Raw genomic sequence first — 25,638 nt, 5'->3', positions numbered from 1 at the left:
AGATAATCAGGTAATCAGATCTCTACAAGAACGAACAAATTAAGACTCTTGTAAATGCAACTAGTGTTAACTGCAAAGACCTAATCTTTTTAAATATATATTTGAACTAATAATAATCACCAAAAATACAGAGATTTATCTAATAATCAGCGGTTATTTTTTTTTTTTTTTAAAAAAATCAGTAATTGAAATTAAACTGGCAATATTAATGATTTCTGCAAATATTTTAAGAAACGATAAGAGCTACAAAATGCTAAATGCTAAAATGCTACACCTTAAAATCAAAATTAAAATATAAAATTAAAAATGAAGCAAAGAAAAGAAAAGAAAAAATAATTAGGAATTTTACTACATTAAATTGGCTGGCAAACTCCTATTAACATAATATTAAAAAAAATATATATATCCCTGGTGAAATATCATTTCAAAAGGTAAACTTTACTTATATGTGCCATTTTAAATAAGTTATAACAATATTTGTACCTTAGGGAACCACCTCAATGACAGATGTAATCTGATTCAATCTAAACAAAATAAAATCCAAAAGTACAAAAAGTAATGTAGCTTGTCAAGCATTAGTATGTAAACTGCAACTTGATTTTATAATTTGATTTGATTTTAATTTGAATGAACAGCTGTTAATCCAGCTCTTCTTTTTAAAACACATCTAATAAGCACTAATCTAACCTACAATACTTTTTTTAGTCACTTAAAAACAAAGCCATGTTTATGAGGGTAAGGTCGATACAATGAGTGCGTTGCTAGAAAAAAAAAAAAATCACTACTTTTGCCAACTTTTGCTGGGGTAGAGAGCTCAAAACCTTCAAATAAGCTCAGATTTGTAGCAATAGTACATTACATTAAGTAAATCAGCACTGTATATTCAGCTTTGTTTACTTTAGAAATACAGGTCGCAACATCTATACGTATTTTTGAGTGTTACATGAGTAAATTTTCACTGAGAACACCGTAATTTAAAATAACTTGTCTATTATTGCAATGCCATTGCATGCAAAAACAGATCAATCTCCATCTGGTTGCTTTACATTCCGGTCAGACAATCTTTTCCTGTCCAAATGGGCATCTCTTGGCCAGAACAAGCTATAAACGTGCATACAATACATTCAACTACTGCTTAATCAAAATGGGTTTCTCTCAGCCATTAGGTTGTTTCCAGTGTGATTAAACAAACCGCAAGACTGCTTTTTCCTTTATTTCTTTATTGTTCTGCTCAATATCACCTTTCAGGCTCTGAGTACTTAAGTCCATGGACCGCTGAAAATATATCTGAGCAAAACCAACATTACACTTGCATGATGAATCAGAAAATAACTTGTGAGTTCATCACAAAGCTAGTATTTTCGTGATCAAGCAACCAAAACAAAACACCACTTTACAATATACTCTGAAGGGAAAAAGAAAAAAAGAAGAAGAAGAAAGGCAGGTTGCTGCAAGTTCACATCTGCATCGTGAAAGTGAGAGAAGACCGAGAGATATAATACAAAGGGGAAGCTGAGAAAAGCTGCGTGGCTTTGGTGGGTACTTACAATCCCTTTTAGCCAAAATTCACCCACAGTCCTCGGGTGGCTGGGTCACACAAGTACATCAACAATCCCAGTGTGTCTAAAGTATTCACACAACGTGGCACGCTCATCGGGCGCCACCAACACAACTCTATTGCTTCACACGTTAAGCCACAAAGAACGTCAAACTTGGGAAAAAAATTAAAAATATATATGAATTTATATATATATTTATCTCTATATATTCTAAATTCTCTGAAACAGCAGGATTAAAAAGCTTTTGACAACCACTCAAGTGATAACCTGCGAAACGAAGCCGAGTCGAGTCCGAGGTTCTACCTAAAGGTCAGTCAGCGCACGTGAGGAGGGAGGGAAGGTGCAAAAAGCCAACAAGCTTCAATCCTTTCCACGCAGGTTATGTAGTAATGAAGCAACTCTTTAAAACATGATCCACACGCATTCATCAGTCAAATATATCCTCAAATAAACCCAGTGATGATCCATAACCCCATACCAGGGGCTGCAGTGGTCTCACATAGCCGAGTTTATCAACTGTATCCTGGGCTGAGGGCATCTGGCATTAGCAAACCTCTTTTTCGACTTAAAGGCACCACAGCACGTACATGGGTCCATCCCGCAAAACATCCTCGGTTTCAAAATGAACACCCACAGCCACCACAAAAAAGTGAGAAAAAGTCTGTTTGTTTTTTTATTGTATGATGTGTATTTAGTTATTTTTCATGTTTGAGTTTGTTTTAAAACTGGATCTCCATTCTTTCCCTCATATATTAGAAAAAAGTGTTTGTAATGCTTTTGGTTGTACTGTTTCCATTGTGTTGTGACTCTTGAAGGACTGTCCGTTGAATCTCTTGGTTTCACTGGAACAAAAGAAACATGACTGATGTCTTGTGTAGAAAAGGTGCTCTTTCCTCAGGGGCAGGATGACTACCACGGGTCCTCGAGGTCAGCACCACTCTGCAGAGAAACCCCACACAGAGGAGACCATCAGCTGAGTTCTCATATACAGTAGTCAACATTGTGGATCAAAAAGTTCATCAAAGCGGTTCTAAGACGATGCATTTTGGTTTATTTACTATTGGTTGGTGCTTTGATTTTAAATAATTAATGCGTCATTAATACATGCATACAAATATTAATTTATAAACTAATTAAGTTACAAAATATTGTCTCCCAAATGCAATTTTTTATATTTTCTATTTATCAGACAATTATTATTGTTAGAATATTAAGCAGCACTGATAATAAAAGTTTCTTGAGCAGCAAATTAGCATAACAATTTCTACAGGACCATTGGATTTATAAATCATTTGATTTTACCATCACAGTACTAAATAATAAATATATTGTTTATTAAAAGTGGGGGTTTATTAAAAGTGTTTCAGCATGAAAATCTCTGTAGAGTAGCTCGCTACCAGTGACGGTTTTACGCTAAAATGTATAACAGTATAGATAAAAAAAACACAACCATCACAAAAAGCACTTGCACAGTGAGAAAACTTTTTACAATTGCCCCTGGTCTCCCATACTGCATTACAGCTAACCATTACAGTGATAACTGAACCTTGAAACCAGAATCGTGCCATTCTTGTTTCTCTGTCTAATATTTTATTTACAGAAGTAAAACTGTGATTTCAACTCTGATTTAATCATTTCTTTACACAACGTCAAATAATTAGCTATAGAACAAGGCAAAAAAGATGCATGTGCAAAGCATCAATATAAAATAACAGAAAAATGTATCCAAAACCCTTGTTAAATGGCTGATTAGACATTAATGAGCAACATTTTGGGTCCCTAATATGATTTCGAAGACACATCAAGGTAAGCCATTGACACAGAACATGCAAGACTTGAAATGAAAGCCAGGTTAAACAAGTCATCTGCATTCATTGACAGGAACACTGTTGCTTTGGTAATGTAAAACACACAAAGAAATGAATTATCTACAGGGCTCGAGTATATTAACGGGTATAATATAACTATACATTGACAGTTTGGTCACACTGCAAACTGCATTAAACGAACATGGATAGCCACAAACCAGCAGTTACATGGAAAGATCCCTCTACTGCTGCTTTCATAAGATCAGTACATATGGGGTCGATTAGGTGAGCTTCTGACGCTATGTTCAAACAAACTCAAGTCACTCTTTCTGCAGAAAACATTAGTATCAATTAGTAATCAACTTACCAAATAAAACAGCTGGGCTGCATTAATCAAAGGGTGAACACATACATCATTAGTTCTGTTCATGTGTAGTATCTTCTTAATGTGCCTCAAATGTGTTTATTCTTGATATAAATACCAGCCTTGGTTTATACATTTAATCAGGAATATTGTAGTCAATCACAGCAAACTGTACATCTGGCTGTGAAAAACGTGCTATGGTAGTATAAAAATGAATTATTGACAAAAGGAGGGATGGACAAAATCTAAAGCTTACTAAATACTGTCACTGGTTATCACTAAGAAACACAAGGATCTAGTCTATTTCTCACAACAAGCCAACAAAACATCACTCACTGATGAGGCCTAGGGATGTCAAAAGTACCAAGTTGATACTAAAATGTTAATAATAGAACTGCTGTTACGTTAATGAAATCAATAAATCCACAGAACTGACATAAAAAACTAATTTGTTTCTTTATTAATGTTAACTTAATTACTTCTCTCTTTGAGCTATACTTGAAAGTGACCATACTATAGGAAGGTTTGGGGTTGGTAAGACTTTGGAATGTCCCACTCACCAAAGTTGCGTTTATTTGATCAAAAATACAAGACAAAGTGTCATATTGTGAAATATTTTCCACAAGTTATTATATTTTAAAGCTGGATTTTAAAAGCTACTGCTACAGTTACATGATCTATCAAATATAATAATTAGGGATTTTAAGAGAAAGTTAACAAAATCTGCATGTGAAAACATTTGTAACATAAATGTCTTTAAACAAAATTACATCAAAGCAATGAAAGCTTAATTTCTTTCAAACAAATCTCAATGACCCTAAACATTTTAAGGTGTGCGCTTTCCATCGTTTTAATTTTATTTACTAATAAAGTTTAAGAAAAAAGTTTTAAAATTTTACTAGTGCCGTCAAATGATTAATCGTATCCAAAATCAAACATTTTGTTTACTGTGTGTATATTTATTATGTATATATAATTATATACTAAAATATTAAATATATTTATATAAATTATATAAATATATAAGTGTAAATTTTCACAACATACACAATGTCTGTCTATTTATATGTAAATAATAAAAACACAGCACACCTACATAGGGTATATTATGTAAACAAAAACTTGTATTTTGGATGTTTGACAGCACTATATTTTATTTTTAGCATTTTTATTCAAGTTGGTTTTGCTATGGTATCAAACATGGTATCAAGAATTTTGAGATCTCTCTGGCATGGATATCAACTACTGACATTTTGGTATCGTGACAACCTAATGAGGAGAGAGTCCAAGAGCTAAGAGATCACCATCTCACACACACACACACACACACACACACACACCATATCTCTTGGATGTCCAGTAGGGGATAGGAGAACATTTTATCAAAACACCTTTGTCCAACCAGACCAACACACGAGAATGTGTCACAATAATTAAACATACAAAACTAACTGACACATTCTTCTGAGCCTCACACACACAAATGTTCACGGGTACAACAACAAGACAGGTAACCATATGCAGGCTTTACAACATGCAAACCCTAGTGCAGTTTTGCCAGAGCACATGTTGAACGGTGACATCATCATCATCATCATCATCATGAGACACTGCATGAAGCTAATGAAATAACATTCTTGTGTGCTCACTAACCAAGTCTGACTGGTCATGCTGACAGACTTCAGCTCATCTCCTTGATGGGATGCATTAGGAGTGTTTGTGATGTGGTGATCTCAACCACTGTGCTTTGGCGCAGAGGATCATTTGAATGAGCTCATTACAGCTGTGATTTGAGCAGGATGTTTTACTCTCGGCAGTAAATAAATGAGCAAAGAAGGCGGGGTGGAGAGAGATGGAGAGAGAGCAAATGCTCGGAGTGAGAAAGTTACACTAAGTGACTCTGGGTTGATGGATGTTAATACCAGGTATAAATGGGTTGAGTGAGCGAGGTGCATAACAAGGCAACGTCTCATGATGAGATGAGTCCAATAGGTCAAGGGGACGTTAACATTTCTACATTTTTATGGTAAGACCAGGGGTTAAATGTACTGCTGTTATCATACCAGGAGGTTCTAGACCTTTAAAATGACAGACTCTATTCATACTCACACCATCTTCTTCTCTTTGGGGTTTAACGGTTGTACACTGCTTCAATAACACTGTGCCTGCAGAGAAACAGCCATTAAAAAATTAAAAAATTAAAAAATATAGATATATTCTTTTCTGTGTGGTGTAGATATTAAAAGCTAGCTGGATTCTGGTCAAGCGCACTTGGGACTAAACCTGCAAACTCTGCGTTAGCGTTCAGATTCCTAAAAATTAAGCACGTTAACATGTTTGTGCAGGTGTGGTTTTAACCCTAGTATTTACTTACTTGCTGGCAAGGCCACCCCTGGTGGGAGATTGGGGATGCTTTCTTGGGACAGGCTGCTCATGACATGGGCCAGCTCAGGCACCCCTTCTTCCCCTGCTTTCTCAATGAGCTCTGATTAAGAAGCCGAAAGGATACACAACAGGTTCAAGCTAAAAAATATATTTGACTGCTGCATTTAATAGAACACTACAATATATGCAAAACAACTTTGTGTATATGTGAACTATTGTATTAGCGTGAAGAAATAAGCAATGTATTATTGTAGAGCATTGAGTGTTAGCTAGAATTATATTAAAAAGAAAAATCGGAGATAAAGACTGAAACACTGAGAGGCAAGAGTCAGACTCTAGAAGGAAAGCCTGTGGCCCAGTTGGGCTGCTCTGGGCCGCTCTGGGCCTGTTGCCAGTTAGATGTTCAGCCAGCACATTCCTCACCAGAGCAGCAGTGCCGACAACTCCCTCAGGCCTTCTCAGCACCCAGCCAAACATTAAAACAACGTTAACCCAACCTTTGCCCAAAGCTCAAGGCCAAGAGTTTACATAACCCCCAAAACCCCACAAAACCAACAACCACTTGCCAGAATACGTCCAAGGTACAATACAGCAAGGAAAGGTCAATTGGGGGAAAAAAGTAAAAAGAAACAGAGTTAGGCTATTAAGAGATATTCATCTAGAAAGAGAGAAAGATTAAAGAGGGTGGAGAAAGGACAGCATATTCCAGACCAGAAGAGAAAAGATGTGAAGAGAACAAAATGGCCTTTTTTTATTGTTTCGATTAATTGTTTTAAAAAAAATAGTTTTTGAATTTGACTGCACTGGTTGCACTGTATGTTTGTTTCTCTACAAATGCACGCAGCAAATCAAAAGAATATATGCAGGGAGGATTGCTGCAGGAAAGTGGTGCAGGAAACACTGATATATTTTTATATATCTTATTACAATGTATTTTAATATATTTTTATTCTTAAGGGTTCAAACTACACAGCTGAGTGAATTTAACAGAAAAGACTAATATCAGTTTCTTGATTAAATTGGTATTTTATCCAGCTACATTAAGGTGTGTTGTTGTCGCAAAACTTCTGTAAAAATCGTGTTAAGTGTTTAAATTCACCACGGAAAGAAATATATGCTATAAAGATTAAACAGCACTGACATAGAAATCCAAAAATCGCAACTCTGACTAAAACCATGGTGTTGAATGAATGAATACTCCCAAGCATACGGTGGGCCAACAAATTCTATTTCTCACCTTCCACTCGTGACTCGAGGTACTTGTCCAACTCAGCATCTCTCTTTACCGCCTCTTCTGACACCTGGGGTGCATTTGGCAAACAGACTAATACAATACTCATATTATCTCGACTTCCCTGAAGGAGAAAAAGAAATAAGAAAGAAGGATATAACCTCACCTGAGGACAAAAACAATGTCACAAAAAAAAAGTCACAAGTTAAATTGCCCCATTATGGTATTTTTAAACCTCCTAATATTGTTTTGAGAGTCTTCTAAAATAGGTTTATATGCATGCAAGATTAAAAAACACTTGTTTTCTTAAAATGTGTTTAATATTACCTAATTTTCTAGTCATTCTCAAACGATTTGTTTGACGCAGTTCTAAGATTCAGTCTCTCAAAACCCCGCTTTCCGTGAGCCTGCTCTGTTTGGCCCAGTCCGTTGTGATTGGTCTGCCATAGATATATATATATATATATATATATATATATATATATATATATATATATATATATATATATATAAATAAATGTCTCATTAGTGACTGTATCTATGGGTCGCTGCATCCGTTGTATTGTAGCGGTCTTGACTAGACGTCATTAACCAAAATAATCACAGAATATTCAAAAGATACCACAATCCTCCACAGAACTACTCAACGGCTCTGTGTGAACCTACGGTATGGTGAATGACGTCAAGTTCATCGCGGCTGCATCTACATGCCTGGAGTGGTCCAATGGGCTTCTATTGTCTGTGGTCTACCACGTACTAATGTTAGTAGTGGGATTCAATTCTTAAATTACGACTCATTTAAGCTATACAGATTCAATTCCATGTATATATTCTTTATTTTGAGAGACAATCACTTTTCAGATTTTAACTTTGCAAATCATTTACATTAGCATACAACTACATTACACACTGCATGAAAGGCAATATTAGAAATGGCATAATAGGAGAACTTTAAGAGTAAGGAGCTGTACCTTATGTAGACAAGTATCCACAACCTCATTGCACACTCTCTCAAGGTCATCCGTCACCTCCAGCCTCGATCGCACGAAGGCACACAGCTCCTCGTTGCTCATCACATCCCAAATACCGTCACACGCCAGCACCACGAATTCATCCTCTGCATCTGACCGAGCGATTTCGAACACTTCAGGCTCCGGTGACACAAGCTGCTCTGTGGGGCCCTTGCCCTCAACACACTTGTAGTCATAGTCACCCAGTGCTCGGGATACAGCCAGCGATCCGTTAACCCTCTGGATCATCACAGAGCCACCCGCGTTCTGTATGCGCTCCTTCTCCCGTGGGTCGCAGGGCTTATGGTCCAGCGTGGAGAAGCAGACTTGAGCATTGCGGCAGAGAAGGGCCCGAGAGTCCCCGCAGTTAATGAAGTACAGATGTTCTGGAGAGAGCAGCACAGCCACCGCGGTGGAGCCGCTGCGGTCCATGCCGTTCCGCAGGTCTGTGAAGCTGCGCATGTGTTCGTCGATCCTCAGGAAGCCGGCGCGGATACCCCTCTTCACCGCTTCTATGGCTGGCGTCTCGGGTGTCGGAGATCCAGCCTTCCGCAGTTCATCTGCCGACCCCGCAGCTACGATATGTTCCAACAGATGTTTGGAGCAGTAGTTTGCAACACGCGAGCCAGCATGCCCATCGTACACGCCGAAGAAGGACCAGTCATCCAAGCCATGTGGCAGGCCTACGGCTGCTGTGTGCGCATCCTCCATCTCTACCCTCCAGCCCTGCATGCTGCTGAGGCCAAAGCGCAGGCCGTTCCCTTCCCCGTGCGCATTGTATTTCTCTGTTTTGGGCTTATCTAAAAACGCCCCCATTCCTCAGGCCACGTTCTGCAGAGACAAGAAATGACAACAATAAGAAATGTTCAAGAAAAGACACGAAAACCGGGGTTGCAACAAAAAACAAAAACAACACTAAAACATGATTTATCTGAACCTTAAAATATATGACAGTTCCCTGCAGCTTAAATGTAAAATGTAAAGCTAACATTAAGCATCCTCTCTCGCTCGATCAGCACTGTCGAGGCACACCAAGAGCTGCTTTAGACATGAAGATTAGAATTAGAGGGGAAAAAACCCAGCACATACTGTCCAAAAACGCCCACTGTGGAGTGAACACAAATGTGGAAGGCTTAGTCTTAGTGCTCAATAGACAGATTTCTATTAACAACAAACTTTGAGTGAAATAAACATGTAGAGATTCTTGGCCCTTTAGCCATAGAGTGGGCGTAGCTTCTGAAAATCAACAAACTGCAGCCCAGATAATCCAATTGCCTGCGTAGGGCTGCTTTACAGCTATAGCAGCATATCCTGCACTGCTATTCAAGTGCTAGCCATCGAAAAATATATATTACACGGCTCTATGAAAACAGTGTACTGCTGCTTCATTGCTGAGGTAAATCAAACTGCTAATGAATGAAATTCCACAGTCAATTTTTTTTTTTCTATGCTTTTGTTTATAGTTAAAACATCTTTGTGTCAGTACTGCCATCTTAAAAGTATGGTTGTGAAATTGGGGCTTTACAATTCAATTAAATTATGATTATCATTAACACAATGGCCCGGATTTAAGTGACTTAGCTTAAGCCCAGACAGGTGTGCATCTTGACACAGAACAATGACACTGACATATGTCAGAAAGAGAGAGACAGCTCAAACATGTATTTTATTCTGGGACTAGCTTAAGCCTTGTCTGTGAAACCAGGACAATATCATATTTAATATTACTGCACAGGACTACATTTTCATATACATTTTAAATAAAATTTATTTTGTGCAAAAATAACTTTTTTATCATTATATAAGCAGGCTACTTTTTGAAACAATTGCTTATTTAAAAATAAGTGCTCTTTAAGGATCCGAAAGTTTACAGTAGTTACAAGCAAAATAGTTACAAGTTTTTCATTTTTACCCTTCAGCAATATTGCTGTTTGATTATTACTAATTAGATCATAGACAGTGACAGCTTTTACAGACTGTATTCAGACTAATGCACAGATCTGTTGACAAATAGTCAGCAATATTCCATTGCCATCCACACTTACTGCACAAAAATAGTACAATACCGTATGTCCTTTGAAAATACAGAAAACATGACAAAATATGGAATTAAAAAAGATCATCCTCAGTGTTGTCATATTACATTTTATTTTAAAATAACCCTCAAACATTTAAATACACTAAAATATAAAAAAAACAAGATTTTGCCTAACCCCTACTTTTTCCTTTAATGAAATGGTTTAAAACAAACACACCCAGGTGAAGCATTTAGGATGCTTCTGCTGTCTCTAGAGCGGTCATTCTCCTGTGATCGTCTTGTTCATTCATCAGTAGTGTAACTGCAACCGAAGTGATTGCACAGATTAAACTTCTCACCCAGCAGGAAGACAGGATTTGCTCTCCTCAGATGAACTTCCTGTTAAAACTCTGTCAAGCTGTGATATGTCGCTGTCTGGACTATTTCTACTTGCCAGTTGAACCACACTAAACAGTGGACACACAAATCTAATCAGTGCTTTAGAATCAAAACAATTCTGCTTGTCTGTTGCTGAGATGAGGCACTTGGTAACCGTGGTGAGAGTAACAGACATATGGAAGCTCCATTCAGAACCTATGCAACCAAAACCACACAGGCCCCATTTACGTTACATAATGCGTTACAATTTCAAAAGTGTTTCAGAATGAAAACGGTTCACACTGGCATTTCCACTGCTTTTTAGAAATGATCCGCTTACACTACACAACCTAAGATGCATGTCACATGAGCGTTCATGCACGCACAATCATATCTACGCAAGTAGATTCCCTATTATTTAAAATCACAAATTTGTCTGTGCGCTTGGAATGATCGAATGGGGAATCTACCAACACATATCTATGGGTACCACAACGAGCATGATTGTTATGATTTACACGGTCGTCAAGGATACGCAGAGAGCGAAAGTTTTGCTCCATTTACACAAACGCAAGCCTGGGCTTTTCAAACTAAAATGACGTCTATAGCGTTTTCAAAAGTCTCCGTTTTCAAGGGTGGAAAACGCAGGTGTAGTGTAAACGGAGTAGCGCAATAGTAGCAAAAGCGATTTTAAACGAAAACGCACTAGCGTAAACAGGGCCTAAGAAAGGGGATCATCTCTTCCTCACTAAATGGAGACCTCAGGATCTATTTACAGGATAGAGTGAAAGTGGTCCTATTTACTCATGCTTCAGTGACCTCAGTATCACAGGTTTAATCCAACAGTGCTAGCAGAGTTCTGGAACTCGGAGCTCACAGTCAGCCAACAGTGAAAGGAGGGCAGCCACGGTGCCAGATCAGTCACACGACAGCTCTTTTTGTCCACAGGTTACAGCTTTGACTCACAGCAAACATTACATGAGTACACAAATAAATGTGTAACAATTCTAGGTCCATTTCAAATCAGGACAGATAGTTTACTTGCACTGTAAAAATTTGACTACAAAATAAGATGTTCAGGTGCAAACTGATCAAACTGCAAGTATTGTTTTGGCAGCAGAGCAAATAACCTTTATAGTTTAAAATATTAACAGCATGCTGTTCTGTGAATAAGCGCTTAGTAATTTCATTGATTTAATCCTCACATGCTTTAACTTGTAACATAACAGCAGCTCTTGATTCAGTTTAAATCATGCATAAAGAAAGAACTTACAGTTCATGGATTTCAATTACTTATTAGTGAGACTCAATCCTCAAATTCATGAGTCTTCTAATCAGTTCATAGAGGACAATGTTTTAATTCAACTATTTGGTGGCACTACTTGTTTGTATACAAATATTTCCTGTCACAGTGAACTCAGTCTGCAAGCTTAGAACTAAAATATTTAACTATGTTTAAAAAAAAAAAAAAATTTTGAAAAGTTGCATGAAACTACAATGGGGATATAATAGCTATAATGGTGGCTAACCTGGGAACTCCAACAGATTACAACTTTCAGAGCAGATGTAAGCTGCTTTGGCCCCAAGAAGAATCTTGTAAACACACAAGAAAAGGTGCTGTTGCGCAGTACAGTTCTGCATTAAAAATTATAGCAACAGTAAGGGACAATGTTTTATTTTAAAAATTGCAATAATACTGTGTCATAATACAAAACATCAGAATTAAAAACAAATTAATTAATACAGCATTTAGATGCATACAGAAGATTGTTTTTTCCTGGATTAAGTTTCAAGATTTATTCACTCATTTATTAGTTAAGTTTAAGAAATATCAGAAGTGTTACAAAACAATTAAGAAAATAAGAAATGTTGCTGACCCATAAATCTTAAAGCCTACTTCAGTCATCTGTGGCGTTCTTCAACTGTCCACTATCCGCTAAAGGTGAATGCTGATAGACAGAAGAGACCACTAGGTGGTAATGAGTACGTGAGAACTCAAATGATTCACGCAAATGATTTTCCACACAGTTTCTGTAAAATTTATTCCAATTGAAAATTTCATACTGCTGTTGGCGACTCGAGAAAATGTACAAAAAAATTTAAATCTCAGCATTTAGATGACAAATTTTGCTATTTCATCTTTATTTCTTAATGTTGTAAAATGAAACGGTAGATCCAAACAAGATATTTATAACATGGCCAGGTTGACCGAACAAAATCGGAAAAAAATGATAACTGGGATCCTGGTTTATACCAGAGACCCTGCTATTGCTCAGAAAGCTGCAGTCCAGTCATGTGGTATGCAATGATGTCACAGAACAGCATGTCTGAGTGTCTGAGCTGGCCACACCTCACGCCTACTGCACTATAAATAAACCCAGATAGGATTGCATACAAACCCCCATCCATTTACCCAGATCCTGAGCCTTCAGCTAAGACTGGGAAGATAGGGCCATGTTCACATGTAGGCTATCTGATATAAATATGGGTCACTCCATCTCACAATGAGGGCATATGAGAAGCCACATTCCTAACCGTACTGAACTAAAACACAACATGAAGTGTTCTGCATGCGTGCTATATACCTACACTATACATGCACACTATAGTTACGCCCACTAATAAATGGCGTTTAGACCTGAAACCATCCCAATTTAAATTGACCCTAAATGTGGAACCTTCAGCAATATTGATCATTAGATTTAAGCTTAAATGGTAAGTATAAAAAACATGAGCCAAATGTTGAATAAAGATAAGTTTATGTTCCAAGGAGCCAAGACTTTTCCTAAGTTTTTAGACATCCCTGTAGAACCAAAATTTGTTGTGGCCATGAAACCAAGATGGCAACTGTGGTTAAACAAAGTAAAATAAATGTATATTTTGTTTTTCAATACCAATTCATAAGTTAATCGGTCAAAAAAAAGAACATTCTCAAAAAAACCTCCATCGCACCACTTGGGATGACTTAACCCACATAAAAGTACATTATAACACTTATTTAAAAAAAAAAAAAGATGTCCACTTTTTTGAGCACTGAAAGATAGTGTTTCAATGGAAACTGCTTCCAGCACCTGTGCCTTGACTCCAGATTAGCCACGCTTTGATCATGTGCTCTGTTTAGCATCACAGTAAATTAAAAAAGCCTACATGATAATAACTCATTGCCTATGAATGTGCATGGAACCAGAGGGCACACTGTGCCAAAGCGCTAAAACAAACAAATAAAACGCATCCTGTAGAGACAGGAAGTGGGCTACATCTTTGAAGAGTGTTTTAATGTTGGGACCCAACAAAAGGAAAAACAGCCCTGTCCTCATCGACTCTTCTATTTCAGACCACATGTGCCCAACGGTGACCATCACCCACGTCCCCTAATCACGATGAATCATGACATCTTCATTACAGACAGGAAAAAAGGCATTGTGGTCAATGAATTTTAAAAGGTCAGCGGCGACCAAGCAGTTCAGGCCAGACTGCATTTTCATAACAATCACATCTTATCTGAAGCCTGACAACAGTCTTAGGCTGACTCTAGGAATTCTATTAATATCCCACATTACCAGCTCAGTCCGCTAACATGGAGAGTCAGTTTATGACCATAAAAACGATCCTTACCTGACCTAACGTTGGCCTGCATTCAAGAGTTACACATCCAGACGACAGGTTGCTCATACAAGATTTCCACATTCCAATGAAGTGAAGAGAGCAGTTCAACACACTCCTGAGATCTATGGCACTGCAATGATGTAACCATTGGACCACTGTCATATGTTCCGTTTCCATGCCTACAGCGCCTGGAGTGGCAGCTAAGAGTGGTTTCTATGGTAACAGAGAGCTTCAACAGGGCACTTCAGTGCATCTTTCCTGCGACCAGTCCCTTGGAATTGCAAGTACAGCTAGATAGCTGACAAGCAAAACTAACAGTGAATTTCATTCATTGAACTGAAACTAGGAGCAGTCAGCAAAGTGCAGAATTTGGAAATGAACAACGTTGTGAAACGATTACAGTAACGTGTGTACACATGCAATGCAAAGCTCCACGTACACCATGTGCTCCTTGCATGTGAAATTTTAAATGTCAGTGTATCAAATGTCACAGCCCATAAAAAGGCAGTTAGTTGTAAACTGCTGAACCGGCCTTGTGTTGTCTTGTTTATGGAGCCCTTAGGACAAACAAACTTATTACATGAATACAAGAGCAGCTGCATCATTACCACTGATTCACAGCACAGCAAAAGTGTATTTTGAATGTATTTTAAGACTCTGAGAAGCCTCCAAGCAATGGCAGAATCTATTACAGAGAAGAACAGACCATTTCATGTTCTCTAGGTATTCTTGATTCTGTGGACAGAAGTGAAGTTATGGCACACGCAGGACCGTCCTTAAACTCATCTTTCAATATCTTGACAAAAATATTGTCAACTGCATAGAACTTTGAAGGTCAAAGTAGTAGGACTGTCAGTGGTCTTATCAAAAACACTTTTGTGAAACAAGAATCATCTATTCACATCAAGAAGTCTATAACTATAAATAATCATTCTAATTCTCTAAGAATAAAGAAGTGCCCTCCAAATTAGGGCTGTGCTGATAGACGATAGTATCGTGTATCAACGACAGAGATATTGTCGGTACTAGATGTCTTTGTCATTAGTCAAGACGATATTAGGCTCAATCTCCTATTAATGTATAAAACATTTATTATTATTATTATTATTATTATTATTATTAGGTGGCCTATTAGTATTGATTTTCGCTGCTATCTCACCTTAGCGCCGCACACGCACAAATAAAGTTTTTCCTACTCATTGGAGAAACTAAAACTAAGCCCTAAAAGAGACATCTTTTCTTTCACACCACATTACCAGTTTTCCTTATAGCACATTAATTGAAAACAATGATCATCATTATAGTAAAAAAAATTTTTTGTAAATTATCAGTCTAAAACAGGGCTCGTCATGGGGCATGTGGTCAGAAAGTGCTGTATGACTGCATTACTCCAAAAATATGAACTTAGGCTTCCTGAAAATACTTTAATCTTTAATGTGTTCATTTATGTCCAATATTTAGTGTTAAATATACTTGTGATTTTCACCTTGATTGATTTTTTTGACTGATAACATCCACAGCATTGAGGCAAACTTCTCACAGCAGGACATTTGCGGTCCTAATAGCAATTTATGACAGCTGTATTTGAATATATGTTTTATATTTAACAGTCAGTTTTTCAGTATGTTTAAAAGTAGCCTATGTTACTTATGTGCTTACAGGCTCTCTCTCTCTCACACATGCAAGATTTAAAAATCATCAAATAGCTATGATACAGCCTGTGACAAGTACAGAGAGTGTCTCTCTTGCCCCAAGCTACACGACAATATTGTGTATCGGCGATCTCACAGCTTGGCGATATGATGATATGAAAAATTACTATATCGCACAACCCTATTCCAAAGAATTCATTCCATCAGAATTCATTCATTTAAAAAAAATTTGACCAATTAAAGTGGTACACAACAACTGTACCACACTTTATAAAAAACATTAAATCATGTGTTCATACCAGTTATAGTCATCTTTACAGTATTGTTTTGTTTTTGTTTGTTTTTTTGTAAACAGCTCACTTTGCTTTGCAATGAAACTCAAAGCACCATGAGAATGGACACTGTGCTATTTCACATAACTGATTAACAAGCATGTTTAAAAAAAGAAGAAAAAAACAGGTGGCAAAAAATTAAACCCTATTCTAGCCTATTGCTAACCAGATGCCTGACGTTACATCAGATCAGTCTATATTCATTGCCCAGGACCCATCTCTCAAGCCTAGAGGACTGCAACATTTTTCACTCATTCCTTTTAGTTAAACTTGTAGTACAGAGGTCAGATCAGTCAGTGTACATCAGAATCAAGCGGGCAAAGTGTTAACCAATAAAGTGTTTCTCACAGGATTTTGAGAGACTTGTGGCGCAGGTGATATCATATTGATAATTATATAATATATAGCATATTTATTACATCACTGTGTCCAGTTTGTGTATAGACGAGTTTTGCACTTCAGATATGACCTACTCTATGAACTACGAAACCAGACGTTGTATTCATAGGGCAGTACTGCCGATATCTTCCAACTGAACATTTTTTTTTAGGTTTGTCAGTATGTACTGGTTATGGAAAAGCGCCACCAAAAGGGTCTGAGAGTTGCTACGCATTGTGCTAAAGTCTGGTTTGTGGGACTCGGAAGCTAATTGCAGAGGGCAGTGGGTATTTGTGGTGGCCGATCTGGATATTGTGGCGGCCACAAATAAATCAACGTATGGGAAACACTGCAATGTGGTTTTTGGGTACAAGACCATGTTGGATATGGATTCAAGATGTGGAACATGACTTTCAATGCAACCTTACTATCATTAATCAAAGAGTTTGCAAACATGAGCATGACTCCTAAAGGTTCAGAGGGATTCAAGATAGTGGGGTTAACAAGATAACTCAATTTGTTAATCCACTCATGAGATGCATGCAGTACTTGATTAGCTACTGAGCAAAGGCTTTTAAGACAGATCCAGCAAACAATGGTACTCTATCGAATTTGATCCGAGGTAAACCACAATCAAAGCTTAACAACATTATATCTCTTCTAATCACAGACAGAAGATGAATTTTATATTTTCACCCCTCCTCTTTAACACAAGGGACAAGAGGTAGGTGAAGGGGTATAAAGGAGAACTGGGATTGGTCCCAAGTTCTAAGTTTTATGACGAAGCTGGAACTGAATTCCAGAAACAGAACTGGGGGTTCCCCTGCATTAAAATGTATCTATTATCTTCATGCTTTAAACTTTTCTATTAAGCTTTAACATGCTGCACAGTCTTCCCTGTATGATTTTAATATACTGTTATTCTCATTAAATCTACTACAGATATTCAGTCAAGATATTCAGTATCTGACACACCGAAAACTGAAACCCCAAGCATTCTTTGCTCACACATTATAATGAGCTTCTAAAAACTTATGTCCCAGAGTAGCCTGCATTTTATTTATATGATGTGACTATTTGGACATTAGATTTAGGCTTTTAAAAAGGGCAAAAGCACTTTAAAGAAAAGGAATGGCACGTGGCACACGGGTAATTTTTCTTAATTATCACAATTTTATAATCAGTGGAAGCCAAAATCACTACTGGAATTGAAATTTAAATAATTGCACTCCCTTTACTCTAGCTCATGCAGAATTGCTTTTCAATGTGTCACCATGCATGAAAGACACACGGACATAAAAGACCGAAAATGTCTACGCATTATTTATTTATTTATTTATCATTTAACACCATGCACCAGCAACAATGGCTATATTCAAGGAAAGCTAAATATTAATTTCACAATTCAATATAAATTTCAATATAATGTAAGATTTCAAAACAACTACATAGCCATTAAAAAAATTATAATAATGCCAGGAGAATTCCTTTTTGAAACCTGTATCGTAAATCATACTGCATCTTTACTTGAGTGAATCGTTACATCCCTACAGTTTTTGCTGCATATTTACCAAATAAATGAAGTTTTGTCAAGCATTTCTTTCAAAAACAAATATATATATATATATATATATATATATATATATATATATATATATATATATATATATATATATATATATATATATATATATATATATAATTAATTATTGCTAAATGTTGACCGATAAGGTTTTCCACAATGCATCATACTCTGGGGATATGCCTTTAGGATAGCAGAAAACATATCCTGCATACTATATAGCCATTATTCATTTCTGAGATAAAGACATGAATACAAAAAAGATAAACATTCATAAATTGATCAAGGAAAGCATACCAAGGACCAGAAAACTGTTCATAAACCATCCCTATTATCAGTGGCCAAGCACTCTATAAACTTTCTGGGTTATTTTAGGTCCTCACATCATCTGTGCCCTTGCCAATGTCTGTGTAAGGTGCCATTAGGGAATGAGGCAGGAGAAGACCTTTGCGTGATACATGGGTGGCAAGCTGTACAGCCTATAAACTAACATGGAATACAAAGGCCTACCCTAAAAGCCTTTTTGATGAAACCATCAGTACATAGCAGGCAAAAGTCCAAAAATCCCAGTGAAAAACAAACTTTACTGCTTGGGCAAACATGAAAGGAATTTCACTTTGACAAACATGGAGCAGCACTCATCAGTGAAAGTTACATAAAAAGACGACTGGCTAGAATCATTGCAGGAATTGAATGTCGATTAAAATGGGATTTTTTTTTTGGAAAATTAAAGAGAGACAATGAATACAAAATCCTCCCAGAAATGGTGTCTGCATGATTCTATTTTGGGGCTCTGCGTTCTTGATGACTGCAGCTCTGGCTAAAAGCTTGACAGTATTGCAGTTATTAAGATATTAACCAGGTGTTGCGCATACCTTTAACATGCCGGAAGCCAAATAAAACACTGTCAATATGTAAATATTAGATTAAGATTATAGCAATCAGTATTACTAATATTACGTTCTACACGCCTCTGCAACAAAGCCCTACTTTCTGCTAATTTATCTTTATCTCTGAAATGCATCCCTTAAATCAAACCACAGTGCTGGATTTGCTTTCCAGACGTGGCATGCAATCACATAAAATCAAAAAAGAATAACTGAAAAAGAATTAATAAAACCTCTTAAGCTGCATTAGCTTCTATTGGATTACCTATTCCTTCTATAATTTTACAGACTGGCTATAATCCCCTTTTTGCCAATGCATTATTGCCAGTCCTCAATTTTCATATCAACCTAGCTGGATGTTATCACCTATACACATTAAAAACACTCTGTTATAATCAGTGAAGATGTCTAGACTGTATGATGAATAAATCTCTTATGCTTACATTGCACATATATATGCACTGTTGTTTAGGAGGAATTCTCAAGTAGGGCTGGATATTGTTCAAAAAATTTCAATACCGATACCGGTTCATGAACAATACTTTTTTCTTGTTGACATTTATATAGACTCAAAGCCTCATCTCCTCAGCAACTGCACAAAGGAACTAGATTTATCCAACACAATAAATCAGTGCAAAATAGTTTTAATAATGTTAACGCATCCGTTATGCCAACTTTACAGTAGTGCATGTTCATTTTAAAATGCATATAGCTCAGGCTGTATCATAATAGATTTACTGATGAACATCAGCAGCTTCAAGCTGTCTGTCTGTATTTTCTCTTTCATTCAGAAGAAGAAATATTTTTCATCAGCATTACATGAGCAAAACACATTAGTTGGCAATCAGAAGTTTGAGTTTTGAGTAAATGCAGAATATAAATCTTCTTAATTTTCATATGTAGTATAATGCCACAGTGTGCATGAATGGTCATGTAACATGCACTTGTAGTAGCCTACTGACAAAGATGCTTTCTGAAAAGTAGTGGAAATGCCAGTATGGACAAGGATTATTTTAATTTTAAAACAAAACACATCAGTAACGTAGCCTGTCAAAGGTGTTGGGATGCTCACTACCGCTTTACATACGAGCCCCATTTCTGAGCGTAACGGTTTAAACTAGGTGTGTTCTATGGGAACCCAAACAGATGCAGAACGAAACAGCACGGTATTTAAGAGTTCAAACACGTCCTCACTGCACCGGCCGAGCCGGTCGCAAACTCTTTAATACTATACTGTTTCATCCTGCATTTAGGTTGTTTGGCTTCCCATAGTATGTGTTTGTCTTAACTAGTATTCCCGCAAGAGCAGACTGCTTTGTACATGTTCAATCTGCACTGTGCTACTTCTAGTTCAACACACCAGCTAGTCCTGCAGCCTTATTGGCTCCCTGACGTTGGTGAAATTAACCCCTTAGGCATTGGAACTTGGTACCGAACGAAAAGACATTTTTTGATACTTGATGGTTTCAAGGCAATTCGTTCGGTACCTTAAAAGTATCTAACTCGATACCCAGCCCTATTCGTGAATCAGAATTAGTAATCAGAATTGAACAAAAAAAACTGAATTAAATGCCTCTGATTGGCCAAGATAAGCTCAACATAAGTGTGTGATTGGTTATGCAGCACTGTAAAAACATGGAAAAAGAAATACAATGAAACATAAGCCTTAACGTTAATTAGCCTAGATAGTATTACTAGCCTAATAGTAACAATAATCGTCCGTGGCAACTATCATCAATACACGATATTATCGTCGATCAGCATAACCCTGCAGTCTTCCTAATAAACCATCACAAATAATACAGCGAACATGTTGGCTGTGTAAAGGCAATTAAAAATGTCCCAAAAAAAACGCTGCAATCATTACAAGCACCGATAGCGAAAGACATCTCATCTCATGGCTGTTGCTGGTTACTGTGCGATGATTGAATTCGCAACATTGCGAATGATTAGTAAACAGACTGTCGACCGTTATGTTTTCTAATACATGCACAAGTTGCATGTGGACTATTCAACCAGCGCTGCAGGGTTCAAAGTCCAAATCTTGGCTAAAACAATCAGCTGCTCAGTAACATTTTCATGCATTTTAAAAATAATGTTTTGAAAGAATTCTCTTCTGCTCAGCAAGGCTTGCATTTATTTGTACACAGTAAAAAATATAGACCTGATTCAAGAAGGAGGTCTTAAAAACAGCCAATAAATATTATTTTTCTAACTTATTAATTTTAAGTTAAACTGTGCCTTGCTGGTATAGTTATAAGTATATTTAAGAAATGTTTAACGTTGGCAAATTGGCTAAATATATGGGAAAAATGCAGAAAACGGTGTTCGGTATTCAGCCTTTGGTGCAGAGTTTCATTTTGTTCAGCTTTTGCCTCAGCCAAGAATTTTCATTTCGGTGCATCCCTATTCATAACCATTTCTCTTTACATCCGGTCAAGCAGCACAAACCCTAAGGCTAATTTAGGCAATACACCTGGTCCATAGTGTTTTTGTTGCTGATTTCAAGGCCACCTGAGGCATGGAGAACTTAATTGGACGACTGCAAAAAATAAACAAACCTAATGAATCTCAATATTTTCATTCTTTATAGTCAGAATTAGCAGAGCTGTGCAGTAATATATTTAAAATTGAATGATGATATAAACAATCAAGAAGTTAGAGTGGCGAGTAGTGACATCTTTAACTGGGTATGACATTGTAATTTATTAGAGACGACAAATAAGGAACAGCGTGGCAGGTGTTGTTTTAAAAGTAGGGCTGTTGTCAAGAAGGTGGCACATGCTTATATGCACATACAGGCAAGCATGTGGAAAACAAATGGAACAATAAAAGTCCATAAATTTTCAAGTTTATTAGTTTGCCCAGGCATACTGAAGCAATGTGATAATTACATAGCTTCTTTATATTAAAGAACAATGTCAAACAGCTGAGACTTGCTATATTATATAGTATAAATTGCCTTATATGTGTCAAATGTATTTATTATGTGGGTAAAGTTGGGCATAGAGAGCTGTGTAATAAAAATGTTCAAGTTAACCCTCCATTATAATCCACTGCTACAAGCACAGGGCACAGAACAAGCAATTGGCCGCTCACTGTGGAAGACTTATGCATTTTTATTTATTTCTACAGTAAATTACAACTACCTCATGCTCACAAAGCACCACAATCTCTAATAGCTGTCAGCAGAGAATTCCAGTGCTTCCACTAAAAAGACAGACCTGGCAAATGTTGTCAAACTATATTTAATATCATAGTAACAGAAGGATTTAAATTTTTCTTAATTATTTGAGCCATGTAGTTTCTATCAGCTAATTTTCAATCACACTCACAACCAACAGGGTCAGAAACGAACCATGGTTTGTAACAAAAAAAAAAATCCTAGCAAGGACAAAGAAAAATCCAAAGCTTCAGCGTCTAATAATAATAATAATGAAATATACATGTTTGGCATGAAATATCTGATAATATAACAATGTCACATGTATTACAAGCAGATGTTTATTCAATTTATAATAACAAAATATCTGACACATAATGATGTATACGTTTAGAATAAAGCCTTTATCAAAGTAAAACGTTCATTTCTGACACTGATAACCAGCCAACACTGGCTTGTTTTTGCGCCGATTAGAGTGAATTTATATATTATGTATCATACATAGGCCTGTATTTTCATTTTATAAAAATTTAAACAATCGCTCCACAAAAACAATAACAACTCCTAAACAATTAAACGCCAGTTCTGGTGTTGTCTTTAGAAAGAGTGTTTTACTGCAATAATTAAAACGATTGGTGTCAAAACTAATTTAGCTACAAACGTAGGCAGCATCAGGCACATAGGCATACGTTTAAATTAAACATCTATGACACTTAAAATGCTAAATAAACTGGCAACTCGCTCGGTTTGGAGTCAAATTCTTTAACAGGTCGGCTTCCTGGAGCAGGCAGCAGTACTGGCCCAAAACACGTCCAGCCCGGTACACAACGCTAGCCTGCTAGTTAGTCTGGCAAATGTGGTGTGACTTACTTTTATTATGTCCAAATCACCCTTCCAGTAGACGCCACGTTCCAGGCGGCCGTCAAATGTGCCTTTTTGACGAGAACCCGCTCTCTAAACATCTAAATATTTGGCCCGTTATTGATATTAGTGCGTTTCGACTAGCTCAGCTAAAGGTAAACCCTGCTAGCTGGCTAGCTAATGCGGTTAAATTCACACGGTCAGGTCTGCCCTCAACGGCTCTCGTCTGGGATTACGAGCTGTTACGAACATCTTTGACATGCTGTTTCACTTCGGCTCAACGAAAAAAATAAGTACGACCTGACCGGTGGTCATCTGAGTTGAATTTCGAGCCGTGTTTGCGTTTCTAGCTGCATGTTAGAAACAGGTGACGTGCCATTGACGGCCGCGAGCTGGGGTTGCGTGTGATGGGCGGGGCCTCGCCTCTGTGATTGACATCATTGGCCGAAAACTGCGCGTGCTAAACAGAGGCTCAGAATAAAACTCATTGTTCTGGGTTACGTTACGTAATTATTTACTTTATCTATCTATCTATCTATCTATCTATCTATCTAAATGTATATAAACTACCTTAGTAGAATATTAAGTGTCAATGGATGTGTTGTTTTCAGACAATTGAATACTTCTTCTTCTTCTTCTTCTTCTTTTCTTCCGCTTATCCGGGGCCGGGTCGCGGGGGCAACAGTCTAAGCAGGGATGCCCAGACTTCCCTCTCCCCAGACACTTCCTCCAGCTCTTCCGGGGGGACACCGAGGCGCTCCCAGGCCAGCCGAGAGACATAGTCTCTCCAGCGTGTCCTAGGTCTTCCCGGGGCCTCTTCCCGGTGGGACATGCCCGAACACCTCCCTTGGGAGCGTCCGGGAGGCATCCGAACAGATGCCCGAGCCACCTCAGCTGGCCTCTCTCGATGTGGAGGAGCAGCGGGTCTACTCCGAGCTCCTCCCGAGTGACTGAACTCCTCACCCTATCTCTAAGGGAGCGCCCAGCCACCCTACGAAGGAAACTCATTTCGACCGCTTGTATCCGGGATCTCATTCTTTCGGTCATGACCCAAAGCTCATGACCATAGGTGAGAGTAGGAACGAAGATCGACCGTAAATCGAGAGCTTCGCCTTGCGACTTAGCTCTTTTTCACCATGACAGACCAGTACAGCGACTGCATTGCTGCAGAAGCTGCACCGATCCGCCTGTCAATCTCTCGCTCCATCCTTCCCTCACTCGTGAACGAGACCCCAAGATACTTAAACTCCTCCACCTGGGGCAGGAGCTCCCCACCAACCTGAAGGGGGCAAGCCACCCTTGTCCGACTGAGGACCAAGGCCTCAGACTTGGAGGTGCTGATTTTCATCCCTGCCGCTTCACACTCAGCTGCAAACCGCCCAGCACACACTGTAGGTCTTGGCCAGATGCAGCCAACAGAACAACATCATCAGCAAAAAGCAGAGAAGCTATCCTGTGGTCACCAAACCAGACCCCCCTCCGGCCCCTGACTGCGCCTAGAAATCCTGTCCATAAAAATAATGAACAGGACCGGTGACAAAGGGCAGCCCTGTCGGAGTCCAACATGCACTGGAAACAAGTCTGACTTAATGCCGGCAATGCGAACCAAGCTCCTGCTCTGATCATACAGGATCGGACAGCCCTTAGCAAAGGGCCCCTTACCCCATATTCCCAGAGCACCCCCACAGGACACCACGAGGAACCCGGTCGAATGCCTTCTCCAAATCCACAAAACACATGTAGACTGGTTGGGCAAACTCCCAGGAACCCTCCAGCATCCTGGAGAGGGTATAGAGCTGGTCCAGTGTTCCACGTCCAGGGCGAAACTCGCATTGTTCCTCTCTGAAGCCGAGGTTCAACTATCGGGCGGATTCTCCTCTCCAGTACCCTGGCATAGACTTTCCCAGGAGGCTGAGAAGTGTGATCCCCTATAGTTGGAGCACACCCTCCGGTCCCCTTCTTGAAAAGAGGAACCACCACCCCGTCTGCCAGTCCAGAGGCACTTTCCCCGCGTCCACGCGATGCTGCAGAGGCGTGTCAGCCAAGACAGCCCCACAACATCCAGAGACCTGAGGTATTCCGGGCGGATCTCGCCCACCCCTGGTGCCTTGCCACAGAGGAGCTTCTCAACCACCTCAGTGACCTCAGCTAGGTAATGGTCGAGTCCCCCCGGATCCCGGCCTCTGCTCCTCAGTGGAAGACGTGTTGACGGGATTGAGGAGGTCCTCAAAGTATTCCTTCCACCGCCCCACAATATCCCCAGTCGAGGTTAGCAGGTTCCCATCAGCACTATATACGGTGTTGGCAGGGCACTGCTTTCCCTTTCTGAGGCGTCGGACGGTTTGCCAGAACCTCTTTGAGGCCGTTCGATAGTCATTTTCCATGGCCTCCCGAACTCCTCCCAGACCCGAGTTTTTGCCTGCAC

At 38.5% G+C, this 25,638-nt stretch overlaps 1 protein-coding gene and 1 pseudogene across 1 annotated transcript in view; both read right to left on the bottom strand.

The window, feature by feature from the left end:
- LOC122332161 (neutral and basic amino acid transport protein rBAT-like) overlaps positions 1 to 126 on the bottom strand; it is an 8,301-nt gene extending 8,175 nt beyond the window's left edge. The window contains 1 exon segment of the mRNA XM_043229464.1: positions 1 to 126. This exon segment is cut by the window's left edge and continues 472 nt beyond it. The gene's annotated coding sequence lies outside the window, so the exon portion shown is untranslated.
- A 2,172-nt stretch (positions 127 to 2,298) lies between these two features.
- Positions 2,299 to 23,626, bottom strand: LOC122332196 (annotated as a pseudogene).
- Positions 23,627 to 25,638: the final 2,012 nt, after the last annotated feature.

This window comes from Puntigrus tetrazona, unplaced genomic scaffold, assembly GCF_018831695.1.
Source record: "Puntigrus tetrazona isolate hp1 unplaced genomic scaffold, ASM1883169v1 S000000006, whole genome shotgun sequence".
In the NCBI taxonomy this organism is placed as follows: domain Eukaryota; kingdom Metazoa; phylum Chordata; class Actinopteri; order Cypriniformes; family Cyprinidae; genus Puntigrus; species Puntigrus tetrazona.
The sequence above is the reverse complement of the archived record's forward strand: the minus strand, read 5'-3'. Positions and strand labels throughout refer to the sequence as shown.